The following is a 24,253-nucleotide window of genomic DNA, read 5'->3' on the forward strand; positions in this document are numbered from 1 at the left end:
TATTTATTTATTTATCTTTGGCTACATCAGGTCTTCATTGCTGCACGCAGGCTTTCTCTAGTTGCAGAGAGCCGGGGCTACCCTTCGTTGCGGTGCGCGGGCTTCTCATTGCAGTGGCTTCTCTTGTTGCGGAGCACGGGCTCTAGGTGGGCGGGCTTCAGTAGTTGCGGCACGTGGGCTCAGTAGTTGTGGCTTGTGGACTCTAGAGCGCAGGCTCAGTAGTTGTGGTGCACCGGCTTAGTTGCTCCACGGCGTGTGGGATCTTCCCAGACCGGGGCTCAAACCCGTGTCCCCTGCGTTGGCAGGTGGATTCTTAACCACTGCGCCACCAGGGAAGTGTCTACTAATATATTCTTGATGAACTAGCCTTAAAGGAAAGGGGGGAATTCTTTATGTGAAAGGAGAGGAGTAGGGGGATGGGAGAGCAATGAATTTATCAGTCATTCAGTGAATATTCACTGAGTATCTGTCATGTGCCAGGCACTATTCCAGGCATTGGAATCACAGCATCAAACCAGGTAGACAAGGTCTCTGCTCTCAGGAAGGGGGAATTCTAGGAGGAGGGAGAGTTTCCCCATAAAACAAGGAAACGAATAATTACAGGGGATCCTTGCTCAGAGAGGTGCTTTGGAGACAATGTAACAGGGTAACAAGGTTATATTGACCCGTGAGGGCCTCCCTGCAGTGTCCTTTGAGTTAAGTGGTAAGAAGGATCCAACCCCGAGAAGATCTTGGAAACGGGGGCAGGGGGACTGTCTGGGCCAGCGGAGCTGGATGGGCAGTGGCAGGGGCAAGCTCAGTGTATCTGGGAGCCGGAAGAAGCTGGTGCGGCAAGAGGGGCCTGATCCCAGGAGACAGGGAGGCCGGGGGCCGGGGGCCGGGGTCACTTGCCACCCACTGCTCTGCTTTGTTTCTCTTCCCCACACTTATCACCATGTAATGTACCATAATATTTTCTTTCTTTCTTTCTTTGGTTGTGCTGGTTCTTAGTTGCGGCTGGAGGGCTCCTTAGTTGTGGCATGCGAACTCTTAGTTGTGGCATGCATGTGGGATCTAGTTTCCTGACCAGGGATCGAACCTGGGCCCCCTGCATTGGGAGGGCAGAGTCTTAGCCACTGGACCACCAGGGAAGTGCCTAATATACTATCTCACTTATTTACATGGTTTATGTTCTGTGTCTGCCACTAGAATATAGGTTACATGAAGGCAGGGATTTTTGTCTGTTTTGTTCTCTGCTGTCTCTCCAGTGCCCGCCACGCAGTAAGTGCTCAAGCTACATTTGTTGAATGAATAAATAGATGAAAGATACAAAGGCCAGATGATGGAGGGCCTTGAAGGCCGTTGGGGGATGGAAGGTGCACACAGGGGGCCCGTGTTGGTCAGGTGAAGGCAGGACGAGACACCCACAGCTTGTCAGGATGGAGCCCCAGGAGGGCTTCAACGCACAGCGTAGGAAGAACGACGGGTGGAGGCAGGCGCCCCTGGTCCCCACAGTGCTTTTTAATCTGAAGCACAGAGTCTGAAAGAGTCAGGCGCAGTGACCCCAAGAAGGGGCACCCGCAGAGACGCGGCCCATGGGAGAGAACGTGGGAGGGCCACAGCTGCTGTGGGCATGGCGCCTGCGTCCCAGCCCGTTGGCTTGGGGTAGTGGGGCAGCTCTCCAGCAGTGGCTGCCGTGACTTCTTGGCTCCGGCCTGGCCACCTTGCCCCTCCTAAGGTCGTTGACGTGATCGTCCATCCTGGGCTGTAAGTGGGGCGGAAGCTGTCATCCTCGTGCCACAGAAGAGGAAACTGAGGCTGAGTTGTCACCAGGGCTCTTTTGGATGCAAGCGACGAACATCTACTTGAACTGCCTTGTCTTACCTCAGCTCCCCGGAAGACAGAGGCTGAGGCCCAGCTTCACGTGCTGCTACTTTATCCTGGGTTCAGGACCTGGCAAACCAGGCAGCCGGGGAAGGAGCAAGGACGGAGCGGGAGGGAAATGCGAGGTGAGTGTTACTGTGCTGGCTGTGATGCTCAGCGAGGACCGGCCGCCACGTGGGAATTCAATGAACACAAACGATGTTTTAGTGCGAGTATTTTTATTTGCTAATTCTGGCAAACTTATTCGCATACGCCGTCTCCAGGAAGGCCGTTAGGAGCAGCCACTGGGGAAGGTGGGAAGGTGAGAGCAGACTCTCCTCTGAGCTCCTTACCTTCTGCGTCCGTCCTGTTGGCCAGTTTCCCGGTGGGGATGTCCACGACCTACGTTTCTGGGCTGCGGTTACTAGGGGAGCCGAAGCCTCTGAGCTTCCAGGCAGGTAGGACCTGGGCCCTGCAGCTGCTCGGCTCCATGGAGACCAGCCCCAGAGCGGCTGGGGCTCCCCAGTAAGCACGTGGCAGAGGCTGGGGGGCAGGGAGGACTCGGGCGTCTCTGGATGAAGCGCCCCTGGTTGTGTCCCTCTGACGCGTCCCTGCCGCCTCACACGGGCTCTGCTCTCCAGGTGACAGGAAGCCCCCAGCAAGTCTAGGCCTGGCTGACTCTTTGTCCTGGGAAAAAAGTCTTTCTCCCAACAGGTCTGCTTCCTCCACCCCCCAAAAAAGACCGTGATGCTCTGGAGCTGGTCGAGTGCCCGTCCATGAAAGGGTCACTGTGGGCAGAGGGCTGCAGTGCAGCCTTGTGGGCAGGAAGGCTCTGGAAAGCAGCCTGTGGCTAGTTGTCGGAGGAGCAGGGTCTAGTGTGATGTGTGGTTGTCTTTTTGTGGGCGTTCCACACACACACACACAGCCCACTGGCACCTCCTGGCGCTCAGGGACTTGGGCTGGTTCATCTCTGTGTCCCTGTGGTCAACCTGGAGCTGATTTTTTTTGGGGGGGGGCTGTGCTGTGCAGCATGTGGGATCTTAGTTCCCTGACCAGGGATCGAACCCGCACCCCCTGCAGTGGAAGTGCAGAGTCCTAATCACTGGACCGCCAGGGAAGTCCCTAATTACATTTTTTAAATATATATATTTATTTTTGGCTGTGTTGGGCCTTCATTGCTGCGCGCGGGCTTTCTCTAGTTGCGGTGAGCAGGGGATACTCTTCGTTGCGGTGCACAGGCTTCTCATTTTGGTGGCTTCTCTTGTTGCGGAGCACGGGCTCTAGGCGTGTGGGCTTCAGTAGTAGTGGCTCTCGGGCTCTAGAGCGCAGGCTCAGTAGTTGTGGCAGTCCCTAATTACTTTTGGATGAATGGATGAGTGATCACATCTTAAAGAAAAGTGCCTGAAGCCACCACCCAGAAACCGACATGTAACTCTGGTCTCCCCCACATGTGATGGAGCACTTTGTAAGTCACTTTCACATCTGAGTCCCACAATGACCCAGAGAGGCAGGCTTATCCACACCATTTCAGAACGAGGACACTGAGGCCCACGGAGCTCAGGAGAGTACCTGAAAGGCACAGGGGCTCAGGCTGAGTGCTGGGGTCAGGGGAAGTACCAAGAAGGGAAGACTGGAGCAGGGGTGGAGGGCCAGCCAGCCTAACTCCTGGACTAGTGAAAATTGCCAAGGGTGGAACCCTTGAGCCAAGCCATCTATGTTTGAATAGAAAATCTCAGAGAACTTTATAAATTATGCAAGGCTGCGTCACATAGAAAAATTAAGCATGTGACCCTGCGTTGAATTGGTCAGACATGTACCCAGCGGGTGCTGGGCCATTGAGGCAGGCCAGGGCAGGTGCTGGTCCCCAGGCCGGACGAGGAGGGAGTGAATCAGCAGACATCAAGCAAGCAGTATCCTTGGGCTGCGGCAGGCCTGGACGGGCCATGGATCGCCGTGGGAACAGGGGAAGGGCCGCAGTGAAGCAGCCTGTGAAGGGAGACACACCTCACACATAGACACGCACACGCTCTGCTTCAGACCCGCCAGCTCTGCCCGTCTCCCCACCCCCTCTCTTCCCTCTCTCCCTCCCTCATTCTGCAACCACACTTGAACAGGACACCTTGTCTCTGCACAAAGCTATTGCCTCTGCTGTTCCCTTGTCCCGTAACACCTTCTGCTCAGGTAATCTCAGCAGGGTCGCTCCATCTCATCAACAGGTCTCTCTGCTCAAATGTCACCTCCTTAGGGAGACTTTCTCACCACCTGTGTCGAATATCACCTCTCCTCCAACTTCCCTCACTGTCCGAGAAGCCCGTCTTATCGCCTGCATCCCAATTATCACTCTGTGGATTTCTTTTTTTAATCTAAATATTTTTTAATTAAAAAAATTTATTTATTTATTTGGCTGCACCGGGTCTTAGTTGCGGCACGCGGCATCTTCGTTGCCGTGTGCAGGATCTTCAGTTGCGGCATGCAGGGATCTAGTTCCCCGACAAGGGATCGATCGAATGCGGGCTCCCTGCATTGGGAGCGCAGAGTCTTAACCACTGGACCACCGGGGAAGTCCCTAATTTAAATATTTGGTAGTTAATACAGTCCCATAGTTAAAACTTAAAGATAATATAGGGACTTCCCTGGTGGCACAGTGGTTAAGAATCCGCCTGCCAATGCAGGGGACATGGGTTTGAGCCCTGGTCCGGGAAGATCCCACATGCCGTGGAGCAAGTAAGCCTGTGAGCCACAACTACTGAGCCTGCGCTCTAGAGCCCGTGCTCCGCAACAAGAGAAGCCACCGCAGTGAGAAGCCTGTGCACCGCAACGAAGAGCAGCCCCTGCTCACCACAGCTAGAGAAAGCCTGCGCGCAGCAACGAAGACCCAACACAGCCAAACATAAATATATAAATAACTTTATTAGGAAAAAAAAAAAAAAGTAAGGCCAACCCAAATTCAAAAGGAAGGGAAGTAGATTCCACAACTCGAAGGAGGAACAAAGAATTTACCACCTTTTTTTTTTTTTTTTTTTTTTTTTGCGGTACGCGGGCCTCTCACTGCTGTGGCCTCTCCCGTTGCGGAGCACAGGCTCCGGACGTGCAGGCTCAACGGCCATGGCTCACAGGTCCAGCCGCTCCACGGCACATGGGATCTTCCCGGCCCGGGGCACGAACCCGCGTCCCCTGCATCGGCAGGCGGACCCCCAACCACTGCGCCACCAGGGAAGCCCTACCACCTTTTAAAATCTACCGTGGTCTACCTTCAGGACACAGATTTTGTCTAGTTCTCCTGTGTGCCAGATATGCTCACCTCCTCCCAGAGGCCCTAAAAATCTCATCGCAGTACATCACTTGCTCATAGTGGATCTTGTGTAAATCAGGTCCTGGTGCAAATGAGGCTCCTCAGAAGACGAAGTTCCTGTGATTCCTCAAGAACAGCTTCTTGAATATGTTTCTCTTGATCTGAAGACCTGTGAGCTACGGACATGTTTTCTACTCTCCACAGCACAGAGCCAACAAATAGAGTTGACAAGCATATCACAACCAGAGCAGACCCTTCTGTTCAGAAGGGGAAAAACAGGAGTGACATAGCTACGACTGGGTCACAGCAATTTTGAAATCCAGTTAGGCACATGTTGTCAGTTTTCTGATAAGGGTCCAATCCTGCTCCTTGGGAATAATTCTCTGCAGCTCCTGACTCCACCTTCTTGGCTGATGGGTTTCTTCGGAGTAGTCCTTTCTTTTTCATGAGAAATAGCCATGTTTGCATTTGAATAGCCATCTTGGTCTGCTTCTTAGAAAGCTGGAGGTTCACAGGTCTCTTTTTATTTTTGTGCTCTGCCTTTTTCTGTGTTCTCTAGTTGTTTCTTTAAGCCTAGCATTTTGAATGGCTACAGAGTGGGGTGGAATTACCATAATTCTTGGCTTCTGAGTCCACTTCCAACTTCCATTGCCCTGAATACTCTATAAATGGTACTCACTGAGTATCTACTGTGCCCCAGCACTGTTCTAATCAAGGATATGGCAATGAATGAAACAGACAAAATCCATACCCTTATGTAACTGCCATTCTAGTGGGGGAGATGGACAGTAAACAAACAAGAAAGCAATATGAAGAAACAAAAAAGCAGGAAGGCAGATAGCAAGTGGATGTTTTATGTCTAGTGTGATAGGAAGGGGAACTTCAGTTTTATTTAGGGAAGGCCATTGTCACTGAAAAGATGACATTTAAGTCAAAACATGAAGAAAGTGAGGGAGTGGCCATACAGATATCTGAGGGAAGAACTGTCCAGATCGAAAGAAATACAACTGCAAAGGCTTTAGTTACATGTGTGCCTTCTCTTTTCTTAAACTAGTGTAGTTTGAGCAGACTGATCAGAGGGGATGTTAGAAGGAGATGAGGTCCGAGAAGTATCTAAGGGGTCAGGACTTTTTTTTTTTTTTTTTTTTTTGGCGTCTTGCGGGATGTTAATTCCCCAACCAGGGATCCAACATGGGCTCTTGGCAATGAAAGCGCGGAGTCCTAACCACTGGACTGCCAGGGAATTCCCAGGATAGGACCTTTTGTTTGTAAAGCCTTTAGTTTTTATTCTGACCTATGGGAATAGTTTGAGCAGGGGGATGACATGGTTTGACATTTTTATACAATTACTCTGGCTACTGTGTTAAGACTGGATAGGGAATGAGGTGCGAGCAGGAAACCAAGGTTGTTGCCATAATCCAGGTGAGAAATGATGGCGGTTCAGACCAAAGGCTACCACATTTAATACCCACTTAAGTATATCAGGCTGAGTAACAAAGTTTAAAAAAAAAAAAAATCAGACTACAACAGGGCTTGGACAGGATCTTCAGGAGAAGTACTCACAACTCACTTTCCAGTTCTTAGACTCAAATCTGAACAAACTCTCCTAAGTCTGAAGAGAGAAGCGCACCAAATACACTCAGCGTAGTGGCAGAGATAGTAAGGAGTCACATTCCGGATATCTTTTGAAGCTTGTGGATGAGGGGTCCGAGAGATAAACAGGGGAGTTGAGTTAGTTTCCTAGAACTGCTGTCACAAATCATCACAAGCTTGGTAGTTAAAACAACAGAAATATGTTCTCTCAAATACAAAAGTCTAAACTCAACACCGTTTCTCCCCCCCCCCCCCGCTGTTGGCATTCTTTGGGTTGTGGCTACTCACTCCAGCCTCTGACTCCATCTCCACGTGGCCTTCTCTTCTCCGTGTCTCTTATAAGGACACTTGTCATTGGATTTAGGGCCCCCCCATGGTAATCTAGGATGGTCTCATCTCCAGATCCTTAATTACACCTTCAAATACCCTTTTTCCAAATCAGGTCACACCCACGGGTTCCAGGATGTGTGTGTGGGGGGTCACTATTCAACCCACTACGGGGATCAAGAATGATTCCAAAGTTTTTGTACCCAGCAACCAAAAGAATGAAGTTTGCATGAACCAGTAAGAAAAGGCTATGAGAGGAGCATGTTTTTGAAGATGGAGCCAAAGTTCTGAGTAGATTCTAATGTGTGCAGGTGGAGCTGGAGCTGGGTAGGGTGCCCCGCCCACCGCAGGGCTCTAGTGGGTTCAATTTCTTTGCTTCTCTTTAGGTGCTAAGTTCAGGGGCTGAGGCAGGTGGGTGGGTCCAGCATGGCGCCACCCTGCTCACGGCCGGGCCTCAAAGATGGCCGCAGCCAATGGGGGCCGACATGTTTGGGCCACGTGACCCAGGCCCGGGCCAGAGGCGGCTGAACGTGACGCACGTTAGAGGCGGGGCTCCCCCCCGCAGCCCTGGCGTCGAGCGTCTCGTGACAGGTACTTCCGCTCGGGGCGGCGGCGGTGGCGGAAGTGGGAGCGGAGCCGGAGTCTTGGCCATAAAGCCCGAGGCGGCGGCGGCGGCGGCGTTGGAAGGTTGGACAGGCCGAGGAGCCCGCCGGAATCGGAGCTTGGACTTTCCTTCGCTCCTGTCGTCCCCTCGTCTCCTCCTCGGCGGAGCCCTCGCGACGCGCCCCGCCCGGAGCCCAGCGGAGCGGCCGCGGTAAGTGGCGGCCCGGCCCCATCCCCCTCCCGGCCCTCGGTCGCCGGTGCGCGCCGTCCGCGTCTTGGGCAGGCCCGGCCCCGCCTCTTGGGGAGCTCCGTGTCTTCGGGCCCGGCGGCAGGCCGGCCGAGCGTCCGCGGGGGTGTCAGAGGTCGCCGGGTGTGACCCCGGCTGGCGCCGCGCACGCCCGTTTCCCGGGGCGTCCGGTCCGAGACGGCCAGGGCGACCTGGGCTGGGCGGCCCGGCACTGGGGCGGCGGCCGAGGGCGGGGGCCGACCGACCAGCGGCGGGGGCGCCGCCCACCCTGCCCCGGTGCTAGGCAGAGCCGCGTGCCCGCCGTCCGGTCCTACCGACGCGGGTGAGGGTCCCAGACGCCGCGAGTCCGGGGAGACCCGGGTCACGTGCCCCGGGCTCCCTCGGGCGCCTCGGGCTCCCGCGACTGGGAGCTTTCTGTCACAAAGACGTTACGGTGAGGCGTGGAAGAAGTTTCCAAACTTGCTGGGGGAGAGACGGTGGCTGGGTGCAGAGCTGCGTTTGGTTCGGACCGCGGCGGGGCCTTCTTAGGGCGTTCAGTTCGGGCTTCCCCGGAAGGAATGGTTCGCAAAACTGGGAAAATTGAAAATAACAGTAGCAAACATTGGAGCGGTTACTGCATGTTAGGCAGCGTGGCGATATTTCTGCAGCGATTATTGTATTTAATTCTCAGAATAGACTTCTCAAGTACTATTATTGTGCCCACTTATAGATAGGGAAATGGAAGATCGGAGAGGTTAAGTCATTTGCCCAGGGTCGCAGAACTAATAAGTTATGGAGCGGAGATTCGGGTCCAGGCACCCAGACTCCAGAGCACTGTGCTCGGCCTCTGAGTTGTACTTTCTGATGCCCCTGAAGCTTGTGAAGTATCTTTTGCCACCTGGTATCTGTCTCTCTCCGCCTCCTTTCTTTCTAGTGATGTCATTTCGGAAGCCTTTTCTGGTGGCATTAGTTCTGCCTTAAAACCATAACATATTCCATTTGCAGTTGTGAGTTTTATCACACTTTTTTGTTTTTAAATAGTGTAGTGCCAGTAAACTGGGAGCTCTAGTATCATAGCAGAATACTCAATTAAGGTTTGAAAGTTTTTGTTACCTACGTCTTTTGTCAAATGAGTTGGGCTGGCAGTCCTGCCATGTGGACCTTTCCTGAAGCCTTAGTGCATGGGTGTCCAGCTAGCTGGTTCTTTCCTGTTGAAAATACTGTATCTTCTCTTTGGATTCCAAAAGAACAGGCTCTTGTCTCTTCCTTGTGACTGAAGCAGCTGATTACCCGCATGACTTCTCATCCATGGATTGATAAAGTCTCCTATTGGTGCGCTTCTCTCTTCAGACTTAGGAGAGTTTGTTCAGATTTGAGTCTAAGAACTGGAAAGTGAGTTGTGAGTACTTCTCCTGAAGATCCTGTCCAAGCCCTGTTGTAGTCTGATTTTTTTTTTTTTTAAACTTTGTTACTCAGCCTGATATACTTAAGTGGGTATTAAATGTGGTAGCCTTAAGTATTGTTTGCATTTAGAGGAGTGTAATGATGAGCAGCGTTTCATCCGTTCATCAGATGTTTTGAGTATCTACCATGTATCAGGCATTGCCTGTTGACTCAGGGAGATAGGCCTGGTTCCTATCCTCAAGGAATTTAAAGATGGTGAGTGATCATGGCCAGGAATTCTCTTGTGGAATGGCTTGGTGGTAGAATTTGAGATGTTTTGTAAAGAGGAGTTATTTTTCATCTCAGCAGGTGCATTCAGAGTGGGTAACTTGAAAGCTTTGTTCATTTTAACAACAGCATTTGATTTGGTTTGCTTTTGAAGAGAGTTCGTAGAAGATAATATCACAGTTCCTAAATGGGTCGTGTTTTTCGAAGGGTAGTTTTCATCTCTAAACTTGTTTTTACCTTTTGCTCTCCAGCATCTTTTGTTGTTCACCGAAGAGGGGGTTGGTGTCACTGTCATCTTATAGTGCGAATATCGGGGGCTGCCTGAGCAGAGGTGCACTTGGCAGGCTGGGGCTGCTGCTTCAGCCGACAGTGAAAGTTTCATGTGCCGCCTCCCAGTCTCAGGACCAGCGTCATCCTAGACAAAACCCTCCGCCACCCCACGTCCCACAAGTCCTCTGGTTCCCCTTCTTTAAGAGGGGACGTGAGTTTTGCATTTGTGGTAGAATTTCAGGGGTAGACAAACAGAGGGAGAGTGGAATGTAGAAGATAAGCTAAAACAGCTTTATTTGGACATTTTTTCAGGTAATTGTTAGCAACCTCATGGAACAAAAATATTTCTTGGTGCCGACCAGGCCTAACCCCCTGCCCCAAACCCCAAATCAAAGAGCATTGCTTTATAGTACAGTGTGGCTTTGAATCCAATTCCTGACCCTACCACCAAGCGAGCAGAAGGTTTTGGTTGTTTGATTAGCTTTTAATAAATTTCCAAAGGGACCTGCACTGAGCACATCCTTGCCCTTAGGTTTGGCGTTAGTCTTTCTATGCAAAGGTGTAGCAAACCCAGGCCACACACGTGGGAGAGCCGTTTTATGCACCATTTCTCTCTGAGATTTGACGTAAATATTTACCATTATTACTGTCATGAGTTGTCTAGCTCTCCATCTCCGTAATTCACATATGGCTAAGGAGAACTCACCAGGCTCTTGGTCTGGGAGTTAGAGTCCGGGTGTTCCGGGGAAGTCAGGAGGAGTCCTCCTGCGTGAGGCTCAGACGGTGGTTCACCCGGCACTGATGTCATCCCTGAAGGAGGCTGGAGCTGGGGAAATTAGCTCCCCCCACTTCGCTGCTCCTGGCTTTCTGCTGCTTCCTGTCTCCCCTGTAAGGTGGCGGCTGTATTCCTGGCATTTGTTCCTCTGCGTGATCACACCTGCGTCTGTGACTGCCGTCTGCTGGATCTGTGTGCTTCTGTCTGCAGTTTGCTGCAATGTGTGGATCTCTTCAGTTATTTGCTCTCGCACCTTCCCTGTATGTTCTGCTTTCTCCTTCCCGCATATGGCATTAAACACAGAAAAATAGTTTGCGCTTATATTTTAAAACTTGATAATGGAGGTTGTGGTTAGTGGGATTTGTGAATCAAAAGTAAAAGTGATGCGGTGCGGGAAATCAGAACAGGCTTTTTAGCACCGTCTCCGACGAGTTTCAATTTTAGTACTCCAGGCTGTGATTTCAAAAACAATTTAAGAATAGCTGCTTGCAGAATGTCTCCATGGGGGAGGAAGAGGGCTTGGGAGTTGGTTCCAGGGGTGACATGCAGTATTGGCCTTGTTCATCTCCCTGAAGATGCAGGGCTTAATGCAGGGGATCTCAGGCCTCGCCCGGGGCTCTCTGTTTTGGTGGTGTCGTCACTGCCGTGGAGATCAGTCTCACTGATTCTGTGGTCCATTTCCTGGTTGTCTAGGACTGCTTGCTGTCCGGACAGAGCAGGTTTGAGCAAGCCCATCAAGGGAGGCAGGGACCTTGCTTGGCTCTCAAGTGGCCTTGCGTAAGTGCCCGCCCCCAGGTGCAGGGAAGCGCCTGCTCTGGTCTCCCCACCCTCTCACAGCTAGAGGGCTTGCTCTTCCTACTGCCTTTCCTGGACTTCAGCTCAGCTCAGTTAGGGAATACCTTAAAATTTCCATTGTGAAGTAAAAAGTTACATCATTGGTTTCCAATCTTGGTATGCAGTTTGAATTTTAAAAATTTATTACCATTTGAGTTGTTTGAGAGTACACGACAAAGCTACTATGAATTAACCTTTAAAAAACCTGATTGTAACAGCACAGACTTTATGAAAAATAATGCCTCTTACATGTGTCATTCAGTCAGGCTACCGACAGTTCTCTGTGTACTTGTAGGCCAGGGGCCCCAGAAGTAACTCTGGGTCGTTTGGGCAGCCCACAGGTTAGGAGCCACGTTGAAGTCTTCCAGCCTGTCCTGCTCAGTTGAGGGTTGTTAAAGAGCATTCTTTTTTTTTTTTTTTTAAATTAATTAATTAATTAATTTTTGGCTGCGTTGGGTCTTCATTGCTGTGCGCGGGCTTTCTCTAGTTGTGGTGAGCCGGGGCTACTCTTTGTGGCAGTGCACGGGCTTCTCATTGCAGTGGCTTCTCTTGTTGCGGAGCACGGGCTCTAGGCACGCAGACTTCAGTAGTTGTGGCGCACGGGCTTAGTTGCTCCGCAGCATGTGGGATCTTCCCGGCCCAGGGCTCGAACCCATGTCCCCTGCATTGGCAGGCGGATTGTTAATCACTGTGCCACCAGGGAAGTCTGCATTCATGTGTTGTAGAAACTTTTCCTACATGGTATTTGTCTTTCAGTGATTTTTTTTAACGTTTGCCTAGTGCTTAACAGTTCACATAGATTTCAGCTGGTGTTCACAGCAGCCCTGCAGGCTTAAGAGGGTGGCCGAGCCTGGGTGCTCAGGTGGCCCTGCTACGCTAATGCTAGTCTGGGTCTCCTGAAACACAGCTGAGGCTCTTTCTGATGCACCAGCCTGGCTTTTTGATTATTCATGATTGCTGTAAAGCACTCAGCATTTGACTCCTTATAAAAACGTATCTTTCTTCCACTATTTTTTATTTAAAATGACATTTCTCTTTTACTGATTATTAAATACATCATTTCTTTAAAAAAAAAAAAAAGCTAGGAAAATTCAGAAGTAAAAAGACGAAAAATTCAATTCACTACTCCGAGGCAGACTGGAGTGTTAACTGGTTATTTTATTCTTATGAATGTATACTTTAATACCTTCCTTTAATGAGATTGAATTTTTAAAGTATGGTATGAGAGATGAACTTTGGAGGGCCCTGGATATTCTTTGGATCCTTTGACCTGTGGGACCCCTCTAGATAAACACTCAGTGGCGGGAAGCTGGGATCAGGAGACTAGCTGTATTTTTCAAATGTTTAGTGGCAACAGGTGAAGAACCTGATGCGTTCAGTACCATAATAAGGTTTTTGTGCCGTGGTGACAATGGATCAGTAAGTTGTTGCAACTTGTCATTTCTCCGTTTTAGTGAACTGTGAATTTGCAGTAGGGCATATGAAAAGCGTATAGGTAAGTGAACAACTTCGAGAGTTTTCATAAACTCAGAAGCTGCCTTGTGCCTCCTTCAGGTCATTGTCATCCCCTCCTGCTGCTTTTTTTTTTTTAATGTTCTAGTTTTCCATTTACCTTTTTTTTTTTAATATTCATTTATTTATTTAGGCTGCACTCAGTCTTAGTCGTGGCATGCATGCAGGATCTAGTACCCCAGCCAGGGATCGAACCCTGGACCCCTGCATCAGGAACGTGGAGTCTTACCCACTGTACCACCAGGGAAGTCCCTCCTCCTGCTGATTTTTAACACTGTAGTTTAATTTTGTCTGATTTAGACCTTGTGTAATTCATACACAGTGTATCCTTTTGTATCTGTTTCTTTGAGTCATTGTTGCCTGTGAGATTTTCTGTTGGGTGCAGTGGTAACTCCATTTTCATTGCTCAGTAGTGTTTGATTATATGATATACCGTAGTGTTTTTATTAATTTATTGTTGGGCATTTGGGTAGCTTGTAGTTTGTGGCTGGTAAAAATAATGCTGTATCGGGACTTCCCTGGTGGTTCAGTGGTTAAGATTCCACAATTCCACTGCAGGGGGCACGGGTTCAACCCCTGGTCAGGGAAGTCCCACATGCCATGCGGTAAGGCCAAAAAAAAATGCTGTATGAATATTATTGGGTTTGTCTTTTGTTGACTGTATGCACACATTTCCATAAGTTAATACTGAAGAGTGGAAAGTCTTAGAGTGTGTATCTGTATGTTGCTAGGGCTGCTCTAACAGATATCACAGACTGGGTGGCTTAAACAACAGAAATTTATCTTCTCATGATTCTGGAGCCTAGAAGTCCGAGATCGAGGTGTTGGCAGGGTTGGTTTCTTTAGAGGCTTCTTTCCTTGGCTTGTAGGTGGACGTCTTCTCCTTGTGTCCTCCTATGGTCTTTTCTCTGTAGGAGTCCGTGTCCTAACCTCCTCTTAGAAGGACACCGGTCTGATGAGGGCCCACCCTCACGACCTCGTTTAACTTTAATCACCCCTTTGAGAGCTCCGTCTCCAAATACAGTCACATTTTGACATTTTGAGGTACCAGAGGGTAGGACTTCATAAATTCTGGGGGGGGTGGGGGAAAAAATTCAGTCCGTAACGGTATGTGCTGCACCTCGGTAGACACTGCCAGCTTTCCAAAGCTGTATACCGCTTTACACTCCCATCAGCGGTATGTGAGAGTTCCATATATTCCACATCTTTGCTGACACTTATTTTCATTGTGCCCTTGTGGTGCTAACATCGTATCTCCCTCCAGTACCAGCATGGGCAATCCTTGAGGGGGTGGGGAGGTTGTTTCTGGAGCCATGTGTGTCATAACTTGAGACTGCGTCTTGTAAATGCTTTTTAAATCCGTTGGGGATAGAAAAGCAGAATGACTTAAGTCTAGTGAGCAGTTAGCCCCCCTTAGTTGCCCTTATGGGTTAGTTTTTGCATTTATAATCTGGACTCATTCCTGGGGATCAATGTCTTCAAAGTGTCACCTGTAGGGTATAAATCTAGCCATGGTAGAGAGTGCTTTCACTGAAGTTCTTCTTTGGTCTGACACTTGCATCCTTAAAATATTAGATTCCCTCATACACGTGCTAGGAATAGGTCTCTTTTGCATGTTCTGACTGACCATTTAGATATTAGTTGGTGTTTGACCAGCTGCTTTCTGGCTGCGTGATCTTGAGCTTTGTGCATCCACTGTAGACCTCGGTTTGATTGGAATAATATTACGTGCCCCCGCCCTTCCCCCACTCTGATCTCCTTGAGGGCAGGGATGAATCATTATTCTAGCATGGATCTTGAAATATTATTCAGTAAACTTAAAAATATTTTTCCAGTTCTCACTTTGGACACGATTTTACTATTTGTAGCATGTAAGTTTTGCTTCTGGGCCAGTGATTAATATGGATAGCCTTCCTGAATGATAAATTGTGTGTTCTGTGTTCATTTGACACAGTTTTATTGTCTACTGTAAGAAAATACCGCTGACAGCTGTGGGGGGTATCAAGTAAAAAACACTGGAGGTTCAGGAATAATTGTGAAAACAAGACAGATGAGAGACACAAAAATGCTGGAAGTGTTCAAGGACTTGGTTAGGTGGTACTGAGTAGATTTTGGATGAATTGATACGGAGGGGAGACTGGGAAAGCCACTGTAGTTGGAGGGAATGGCATAGCAAACGAATGGAGGTGGGGGAGCGTAGGGCAGATGGAGGGACTATGGTACCTCAGGTTGGGGAATGGCAGCATATATGGGGGCCAGACTGGGGTGAGGAGGGGACGAACTCCAGTGCCATGTTGAAGGATTTATGTTTAACAAAGTGGTGCTTCACTGGGCGGTGCTAGGATAGGGCGCAATCCTTTCACTTGAACCTCACAATCCTATTGGGTAAGACTGATGCTGTCCCAGGTATGGATTTATAGTTTACCTAAAGAAACACACATTAAGGGATGAGTGGGGCTAGGACTGAAGTACAGGTGGCATGCTTAAACCTTCAGAGAGGTACTTGCTCAGAAATGCCTTTAACACAGGTTAAAAGTAAGAGCTGGTTTGGGGGGATGGGCTGGAGAAGGAGAGCGGTTAGCTTGGTTTTCTTCTTGAGCCAGCCGGCCCATGTGGACACTTCTTACCAGTTTATGGGCAATGTTTTATTGGCTAAATGCCTGAGATAATCTAGGGTTCATGTCAGACGTTCAAACTATTGAAAAATAGTTGTGTGTAACTCTCTCTTGTTTTCCATTCTGTCTTACCAACAAGTAAAAAAAAAAAAAAAGGCACTGTCCTCGTGGTCTGTTAATACAGATGCTTAGCTCTTGGTTTGGCACCTGCATTTAGAACAGTGGGAGCATCACAGTCAAGAATCTATTGATCCAGGGGCTGCACAGTCCTCGTAACAAGAATTGCTTTCCAAGGAACTTGATTCTTTGAGAAAGTGGGTTTAGTTTTTCCGCTCCCCACACATGAGTGTGATACCTTGAACAAAGTATATATATACACACACACAGATAATCTCTTTACGTTTTGTAGAGCTTAATGGTTACCTTGTTGATGCTTCACTTCCAAGTTCAAACTAAGCAGCAGCATTTGCCTTGTTAGAATCTTCTTTCAGATGCAAGACCAGCCTGAAAGAACATGGTCAGTATCCCGACTAGCGCTCCATATTCCAGGTTGGCAGATGTGTCTTTAACCCCAAGAATGGTGAGAAGAATAGCGCCTTCTTTTTTTTTTTGCGGTACTCGGGCCTCTCACTGTTGTGGCCTCTCCCGTTGCGGAGCACAGGCTCCGGACACTCAGACTCAGCAGCCATGGCTCACGGGCCCAGCCGCTCCGCGGCATGTGGTATCCTCCCGGACTGGGAGGACACGAACTGGACACAAACCCGTGTCCTCTGCATCGGCAGGCGGACTCTCAACCACTGCGCCACCAGGGAAGCCCTCTTTTTTTTTTTTTTTTTTTTTTGCCTTACGCGGGCCTCTCACTGTTGTGGCCTCTCCCGTTGCGGAGCACAGGCTCCGGACGCGCAGGCCCAGCGGCCATGGCTCACGGGCCTAGCCGCTTCGCGGCATGTGGGATCTTCCCGGACCGGAGCACGAACCCGTGTCCCCTGCATCGGCAGGCGGACTCTCAACCACTGCGCCACCAGGGAAGCCCTCTTTTTTTTTTTTTTTTTTTTTTTTTTTAAAGATAAGTACTTTTTTTTCTTTAATTTATTTTTAGCTGCGTTGGATCTTTGTTGCTGCGCGCCGGCTTTCTCTAGTTGTGGTGAGCGGGGACTACTCTTCGTCGCCGTGTGTGGGCTTCTCATTGCCGTGGCTTCTCTTGCGGAGCACGGGCTCTAGGCGCACGAGCTTCAGTAGTTGTGGCTCACGGGCTTAGTTGCTCTGCGGCCTGTGGGATCTTCCCAGACCAGGACTCAAACTCGTGTCCCCTGCATTGGCAGACGTATTCTTAACCACTGCGCCACCAGGGAAGCCCAGAATAGCACCTTCTATGGAAGAGAATAGCCCTTGTAAACTTTAGGGATTGGTTTTATTTAAGTGTTCTTTTAAAGTGTTTTTGAAAAGAGGGATGCTTTGACTATTCTGTTTCTTTTGAAATGTAAATTTCCAGGTAGTGAGTTTTCCAGCAGCATCTGACTGAATTGGCTGGGTTTTTCTGTAGTAACAAATAATCTCAAAATGGCCAGCGTGGGGGCTTTCCTGGTGGCACAGTGGTAGAGAGTCCGCCTGCTGATGCAGGGGACGTGGGTTCGTGCCTGGGTCCGGGAAGATCCCACATACCATGGAGCGGCTGGACCCGTGAGCCATGGCCACTGAGCCTGCGCGTCCGGAGCCTGTGCTCCGCAACGGGAGAGGCCACAACAGTGAGAGGCCCGCTTACCGAAAAAAAAAAAAAAAAAAAGGACAGTGTGTTCTGTATGGATTTTCCAGGGGCTCTGTGTCATCCTTACTCCAGCTGAAGAAGCAGCCACAGCAGTGTGGGACGCTGTTGGCTGTCTTGGCAAAGTAAAGGAGAACTGTTGGAGGGTCTTGCTCCCGTGATTAAGTGTTCCAGCCCAGAGATGACACGTCACTTCTGCTCACAGCTCACTGGTTAGAGTGAGTCACAGTGCACAAGGGATCAAGAGGCACTTGAGTTGGAAAGCATAGAGTTGGAAATGTTGGAGAAATGGTGCTGGTTTTACAGTGGCTGGCTTCCGTGGGTACTAGCTTTTGGGGGAAGGTGCCTCATTTGTAGATTCTTGTTCCGTTAGCTAGTAATTTAAATGCAAAAAAGGATACCAAATTGCCCATAAATCTTCTCTCACAAATCAGCTTCCTATCGTAAGAAATCTATTTCTTTTAAATGAGAAGTGGGATAATCTCAATTCGAGAGCCTTGCAGTATCCTTCGCAGGAAGTAGGCGTGAAAGGAACGTTTGAGTGTGAGCCCTCCCTTGCCTTCTACATTTTCAGTACCTTTGCCCAGCACCCCCATCCTTCTTGTGAAGTGCTACCAGGTAGTCTTCAAGTGGTCCTTAGGTCCCATTCCTTCCCTGGCCACAGAACCCTGTGTTTTTCTACACAAACTGTCTCCAGCTTGTCTTCCTGGCTTTGTCCTTTTGATGCAGACCCTGTGTTGCCCTGACTGGCTGTATTTTTAACCTTTTCCTGACCACACTTTGTTCCCTGCTTCCTACAGTTTGGTTCCTGCCACTCCCCTTCATCTCTGTGTTCTGTCTGTTGGCGTCCTGCCTTTCTCAGGCACCACCAACTTCATTTCCTAAGTTTTTCCCATCATATTCCCACCTTTCACTGAATCCCTGGGACATGTATATGTGTGTCTTAAACACGTGTTATCGGTGTTCTGCCTGCTCTGGGAGAGGGTCTTAGGGCAAATCCCAGACTTATTCATTTAAACCAATAAGCCTTTTGCGGTGGGCGGGCACCGTGCAGCTTGCGGGATCTCAGTTCCCGGACCAGGGATTGAACCCAGGCCACGGCAATGAGAGCCCTGAATCCTAACCACGAGGCAACCAGGGAACTCCTAGATCCTAGACTAATTTATGTTTTCCCTCCAAAGGTAACCGTATGAAAGGAAGAACTAAAAATACGTTCCCCGAGTGGCTTTTGATAGATACATATACACACACATCTGTTGTGTTCCCTGCTGAAAATTCCTCACCTTGTTTGAAATTGGTGGACCAGAAACCGGAGGATTGTAGAGGCTTCCTTAAGCAGGACCCGGGATGGATCTCAAGGGAGGTGCTAGGCTTCAGTTTCCACTGCTGGAAAATGAGAGTACACTGGTCCCCCCTTATCCCCAGTTTCACTTTCTGCAGTTTCGGTTACCTGCGGTCAGCCATGGTCCAAAAATATTAAATGGAGAATTCCAGAAGTAAACAGTTCGTAATTTTAAATTGCGTGCGGTTCTGAAATCTCGCTCCTTCCCACCTGGAATCCCCAGCCATCCACATTCTCCGCTCCAGACATCCAGGCCTTGACACCGTCATGGCCCCGCCATCTGGGGTCGCTCCAAGCCATGGTCCTCCTTCAGATGTGTAGTCAGAAGGCCAGCGGTGGCACAGCGCCGTTTTATCCTCTCACGTCACGAGAAGAGGTGGGGTGAGTACAGTACAGTGAGATATTGTGAGAGAAACCACATTCATATGTTATTGCAGTGTGTTGTTACGATTGTTCTGTTTTGTTGTTAGTTATTGCTGTTCATCTCTTTGCCTGCCTGACTGAAAGGTGAACTTTATCATAGGTGTGTGTGTACAGGAAGAGCAGGATGTACAGGGGTGGGGGCTCCCTGTGGTTTCAGGCATCCCCTGGGCTTTGACCGTGTCTCCCATGGGTAAGGGGGGACTCAGTACCCACAGGACCCTTCCTGTTCTGAGTGTCTTTGGCTCTCGCTCATACTGCAGTGGCTGTTGCAGTATCCTAATTGGCATGGTGACGTCATGGAAACGTAAAGAACCCTTTCAGCTGCGGAGCAGCTGTCACCTATGCGGAGCCCTGCTCATTCACTTCTTTAGAGGAGCAGGGGGACCTCACTGCTGGGTGGCTAGATTTTTCCTAGAATGACTTGTTTCTAAATTACAGAAGCAGTGTGGAAGTCTTAAAGTGAATGGTTCTCTGTCATCCTTCCGATAGTTGGGTGACCGTACTTCCAGACTTACATTTTTCTGTTTAAAGGGGGTCATGCAGTGCACACCCTGTGTCTCTTGCCTGTTGAAGACTTCACTCAGCACCCGTCCTTGTCAGCGCCTGCTGCCGCTCGCGGCTGTGTGCTGCTGCTGCTGCCATAGGCTAACCGTCCTCTCAGTGGACACTTGGTGACTTCGGCCTTTTCTCTGTCACAGAGTTATTCACTGTTTATCTTTGTCCACTTACCTGATAGTTTCCCTGAGATGTAGTGGTTATACATACTTAAAATTTGGTACTCATTACTGTAGTACCCCCAGGAAGGTTGCGTACTTAATATTTGTAGTTGGAGGATTCTATTTATATAGTTGCCAATTGTCAATTTTCTTAGTGTATGCCAGTTTAACTGGTGGGGAAAATTTAAATGGTGCCTCATTGTTTAACATTTCCATTTCTTTGATAAATGGATTAAACTTAAAAAAAAAGATTAGCCATTTATTTTTCTTTTGTGAATTGGCTTTTGTTCTTGAAAGCTCAGGTGAGGGTTTTTTAAAAAAATATGTAGCAATGGACTTCCATGTTGGCACAGTGGTTAAGAATCTGCCTGCCAGTGCGGCGGACACGGGTTTGAGCCCTGGTCCGGGAAGATCCCACATGCCGAGGAGCAGCTAAGCCCGTGCTCTGCAACAAGAGAAGCCACTGCAATGAGAAGCCCACGCACCGCAAGTAGAGAAAGCCTGCGTGCAGCAACGAAGACCCAACGCAGCTAGAAATAAAAGATAAATAAATTTATTAAAAATAAAAACAGGGCTTCCCTGGTGGCACAGTGGTTGAGAGTCCGCCTGCCGATGCAGGGGACACGGGTTCGTGCTCCGGTCCGGGAAGATCCCGCATGCCGCTGAGCGGCTGGGCCCATGAGCCATGGCCGCTGAGCCTGCGCGTCTGGAGCCTGTGCTCCGCAACGGGAGAGGCCAGAACAGTGAGAGGCCCGAGTACCGCAAAAAAAAAAGAAAAAGAAAAAAAAATATATATATCAAGGATATTTCTTATATAGTAAGAATATATATATATTTTTTTTTTTTTTTTTTTTTTTTTGCGGTATGTGGGCTTCTCACTGTTGTGGCCTCTCCCATTGCAGAGCACAGGCTCCGGACGCACAGGCCCAGCGGCCATGGCTCACGGGCCCAGCCGCTCCGCGGCACGTGGGATCCTCCCAGACCGGGGCACGAACCCGCTTCCCCTGCATCGGCAGGCGGACGCTCAACCACTGCGCCACCAGGGAAGCCCAAGAATATTTTTTATATAGGAAGAATATCAACCCTTTTTCATGTCTCAGTGTTCCTGGCTTGTTTTTTTGGCTTGGTTTGGTTGTTGCTGTGTTTTTATAGTATAGAAACTTTTCTGTAGTCACATCTGTCAATTTGTTTTGTTTTCTGGGTTTCATATTATACTTAGGCCTTCTCCTTTCCTAAGACAATAAAAACAATGGTTATTTTTTTCCTAGTACTTAGCATGTTTGGAATTCTTCTGTATGATGTGATGTCAGACTCTTTGTTTCCAAATGCATAGTAGCTTCAGTGTTTCATTGTATTGTCACCCTTTCCTCACTGACTAGAATTTTTTTTTTTATCACACACACTAATTTCCCACCTACATGTGTCTTTTGTGAATACTTCTGTTCCATTCTTTGTTTCTGGGATGGTGCCGCTGTCTTGCTTGCTTCTCTGCTTCATGATACGTTTTCATAAATTAGGCAGTTTTCCATCTTTCATAGACTCTGTTGAAGCTGTGCTCAAAGACCTGTTTGCTTCTGATTAAATTGGTGCTTCTCCTGCGCTTGTCCTGTTTTCTTGATCAGTTTGTCAGGCAGATTCATTTATCAGGAAATTTAGAGGAAGCCTTTTTCTAAGATGCCCTGGTAGGGGGAAGGAGCTACCTCCAACCCACCTGCCATGTATCTGGGACAAACACCATATACTTGCTCGTTCAGTCAGCAGGTTTTGTGGAGCACCTGCCACGCCACAAGCTCCCGTACAGCAGGAGTTATACAAACAGTAGAAAACCTGCATTGAGCCCGGGAGAGCCTTGGGTGTGGGCGGCAATGTACGTATCTGTTCATCCTTGTATGTATCCCTGTTGCCTTGTGAATGGGTTGGAAAGCAAGTATTGGGTTTTAAACTGTGTTCATGATGCTTTTAAGCATGTCATGTTTTGCCATCTCTGGTCTTTTCTTGCAGTATTTAAGCATACACAGTTACTTCATAATCGGCACTCTGGATGGATTTTTTTGTTAAATGTTATTTATTTTTTGGCCATGCCATACCGCGTGGTGTGCTGGATCTTAGTTCCCCAACCGGGGATAGTACCCGTGCCCGCTGCAGTGGACGTGTGGAGTTGTAACCACAGGACCGGCAGCCCCCTGGATGGGTTTTTTTTGTTAACAGTTCTTGTCTAACTTTGACAAGTTAGATTTCTCTGTCTTTCTTAGTGGAGGGTTGTTCGTAGCAGATTCCATAAAAATGTGCCAGGCTTGGCATGCATTAAAATGTTTCTTTTTACTAATTAATTTTCACAGATAAAGAGTAGACCATTGGGCCAGTCTTTATTTTCACGGCTTTTGAGGAAATGTTAGCCGTCTGAATTGCGAAAAACAATTACCTTTTTGACAGAAAAAGTACACTGGGTCAACCAGTTCTTTCTTTTTTCTCTTGCTTGTTATCTTCTAAAGGTGTAGCTCGTCATTTGTGCATGTTGTGATATGAAGTCCTGTCCGTGGTGTCCTGTGTTGCAGGTACCCACGGTCTGCGAGGGGAGGAGGGTGAAGCCTGGTGCCCAGGACCCCTGTTAGCCCAGTGGAGAGGCGAGGCTGCGTAATCAAGAGCTCTGGCGGTGGGGGCAGGTCGGGGCGGGAGAGGAGGAGCTCCTGTGGGCCGGTCCTGCCACGTACCCCCTCTCTGGGCACACAGTCAACCAATAACTTCGCCTGTAGCTGTTCACAGGCCAGAATCAAACGCTGTGTGTCTGAATCTGAGAACTAAGTTGGTTTTTGGCTTCCTGTCCCCGTGGTGCGGGGGTGGAAGTGCGGTCTGTAGACGCCTGAGCTTGCAAAGGCTGCGCCCGGCCGGTGCCACGCTAGGGAAGTGCCCAATGGGGAGGCGGCTCCTGTCCTGGGGGGGGCCTCCTTTTGGCTGTGTGACACTTGACGAGCTACCTACAAAGGGGATGATGTCATATGAAAACCGATTTGATAGGAGGCTTCCGGACAGGTGAGCAGGCGATGATGCACTTGATCAGTCCAGAAGGAAACCTGGAAAGCAGTCTGTGTCTCCTCTCAGTGCCTCCTACCTAGAGATGACCATGAACCCTTTAATTGCTTGGTTTTGACTTTCAAAACTGACATTTCGTAGGCTTCAACCTAATAAACACAATGGAAGCATAATTTATTCTGTACCCCTTTTTAAAAAAATCTAACTACATTTTAGAAGGTCCACTAATAATACATGTAAGTCTGCCTGGTATGTATTTAACGTATTCTGAATGTGTATTTTGAAGTAGGGGCAGAGTATTTTCCCTACTTGGGTCATTTTTTGGCCGAGAGAAGTGCACGGAGGGGAGGAGAGAAGTGGACCCGTGACCTTCCAAACATGTTGACGTGGCAGAACCTGGAAGCAGGCTGTGAGATTCCGGGCCTGATTGACTGAGATGGTGGTAGGCCTTGCAAACGCGAGGCGGGAGGACCGGGACCGCGTGCAGTGCGAGAGCGGGCCTGGTGTGCGGCACTGTGCACGTGACTTCAGGGGCGGTGGGCTTTGCGCTTTTCAGCCGTGTTATTCGAGAGCCCAGGTAGCAGGTACGTGATGGGGCTGAAAGCAGGTTTGCGGTTCTCTTATTTCCTCATTAATCACATTTTGTCATGGCAGCGTATCCATACTTACATGTCGAAAGGGGAAGGACAAGAAAGCGCAGAGGAGATCATTCTGGGTGAAAGGATTTGCAGCCGAAATAGCTGGGGCGTGAAGCGCCTGACGATGGCTGTGGCTGTGAAAGCAGGAGAGCTTGTTGGGCAGGTGTTGGGTAGCTGGGGGCGGGGCGGGGCACGCGCAGTGGAGTCGGTGACGGCAGGGAGCAGGGCGAAGTGCGCCCGAAGAAAGGAGGGACCACAGATGCCCAGGCAGTGCTGCGTGCTGCGCTGCCCTGGTCTGTACCAGCTTCCAGGGACGCGCAGAGGTTCCCCGCTTCCCCTTGCTGCCAATCGGTGATGACGTCACGCTCAGGGCCCCCGAGGGCCAGCTCTCGGTGCAGTTTTCCTGTTACTGTTGGAGGAACTTGTTTGGTAGGAATTGCTGGCTGTTAACACATGGGTTTTTCACGTCGTATCCCCGGCTTACCCACTGGTACAAATTAATTGCCTCAAAAATGGTGTGTTTTATTTTTTATTTTTAAAAATATTTTTATTTTATTTATTTATTTTTGGCTGTTTTGGGTCTTCGTTGTGGTGTGTGGGCTTCTCACTGCGGTGGCTTCTCTTGTTGGGGAGCACGGCCTCTAGGTGCGCGGGCTTCAGTAGTTGTGATGCACGGGCTTAGTTGCTCCGCGGCATGTGGGATGTTCTGGACCAGGGCTTGAACTCGTGTCCCCTGCATTGGCAGGCGGATTCTTAACCACTGTGCCACCAGGGAAGCCCAA

The 24,253-nt window shown here is 49.3% G+C and overlaps 1 protein-coding gene across 1 annotated transcript in view; it reads left to right on the top strand.

Moving 5' to 3' along the window:
• The first annotated feature begins 7,716 nt into the window (after positions 1 to 7,716).
• Positions 7,717 to 24,253, top strand: part of RAB7A (RAB7A, member RAS oncogene family) — a 69,636-nt gene continuing 53,099 nt past the window's right edge. The window contains exon 1 of the mRNA XM_079712355.1: positions 7,717 to 7,868. The gene's annotated coding sequence lies outside the window, so the exon portion shown is untranslated. The remainder of the gene's footprint in view (positions 7,869 to 24,253) is intronic.

This window comes from Hyperoodon ampullatus (genome assembly GCF_949752795.1).
Source record: "Hyperoodon ampullatus genome assembly, chromosome: 10".
NCBI classification, from domain to species: Eukaryota; Metazoa; Chordata; class Mammalia; order Artiodactyla; family Ziphiidae; genus Hyperoodon; species Hyperoodon ampullatus.